This window comes from Phytophthora infestans, genomic scaffold (genome assembly GCF_000142945.1).
Source record: "Phytophthora infestans T30-4 supercont1.284 genomic scaffold, whole genome shotgun sequence".
NCBI classification, from domain to species: Eukaryota; Oomycota; class Peronosporomycetes; order Peronosporales; family Peronosporaceae; genus Phytophthora; species Phytophthora infestans.
The window spans coordinates 9,975-11,415 of record NW_003303475.1 but is presented as its reverse complement, the minus strand read 5'-3'; positions in this window follow the sequence as shown (position 1 = coordinate 11,415).

Genomic DNA, 1,441 nt, shown 5'->3' with positions numbered 1-1,441 from the left:
CCCGGGTGCCGTAACACTCCTAGCTGAGCAGCTCTGCGCTCCGGTGACCTGTAAAAGCGCTCGCGCGCCGTCGTCATCCTTTGTGAGGGCACAGGGTTGTGAACGAGCTCAGCCGAACCCAAACTCGGCGGAGCCTCGGAAGTGATCTGACTTGGTTAGTCGGAACCGAGTGGAAGCGAGCCACTCGTCTGTCCCGGAAGGGCCGGACCGCGAGGGGACCACCCTCTGCGCAGGCCATACAACCGCCGAACTAACTCGGCGATTCGTTGTGGTTTGTGTAAGGAATCCACATCTGACGGTATTTGTGTGTTCTACTACACCACAACTGGTGCCGCGACCCGGGAACAGGAGTGTGTGCTTGTTTTTATAGGTGCCAGCTAACCAAGTTAAGAGGAAGAGAAGAGAAAGAGAAGAGTGAAGATGGTCAAGGGATCAGCAACTCCGAGCGACGGAAGCCCAGCGACGGCTGGAGGATCGCCTCTCGTGAAGTCGGACCCGGCGGATCAACGACTCATCGCCATGACGATGGAGGTGGGACGAACCGTCCAGTTCGACGAGGATGGCCAAGACCAGGAGAGCGAGAACGGAGACGCAAGTGAAGGAGAGTATGAAGAGAAGGCCGAGACCGCTGAGCTCGGAGAAACGAAGACTACCGCCGAGCTACTTGGCGAGGTGGAAGAGTTGACGCTGCAGGTGGGACGCATGGGAGCCCCACGTCCTGTCGAGCGCAATTTATCCGCCGAGCTCGACGAAGGTGCGGACGATGAAGAAGATGAAGAAGACCATGGCGTTGCTCAAGGGGACCGTCCGCCCCTTATTCCAAAAGCGACGAGGAACGCCGATACGCCGAGCGCCAATAAAGTGTTGGCTCGACTCGGCGAGGAGATGAGAACGAGATCGGAATGGATGATGATGTTCGCGCCTGTGGCGATGGCGCAGGCGAAGTGGCCGATGTTGGGTCCCGAGCTAACTCAGCCGGTGCGTGCAGCCAACATCAATCAGTTGGTGGAAGAAACTGTGTTGCTGTTGAAGGCGATGGGCTATCGGTGCAACAGCCGACCAAACAGCCTCATTCTGTCCGACTGGAGTCTGACCCGTGGCGGAGCCGAGCTCTGGCAATGGAAGAAGAAGCTCAGAGTGGCGTTTGGATTGGAGAAGGCCCCTGGCGGAACGAAGAAGGTGTACAGCCGAGTAGCCGAGTTCAAACCACTCGACGAGGATCCGAGCAAGATTCCTTTGCCGAAAACCCCGGAGACGAAGAGACGTGAAGTGTTCCGCGCTACGCAAGGGACTCCGTACTTCGAAGACTCTCACATGCTGACTCCATTAAAGCTAAACCCGACTCAGCGAGCGCCGAGTCGTGGGCAGCGAAATATCCGAGGAGCCGAAGAGACTCTGATCGCAGCGTCGAGTCTCCTTCTCCTCGCGGAGTGGAGACGAA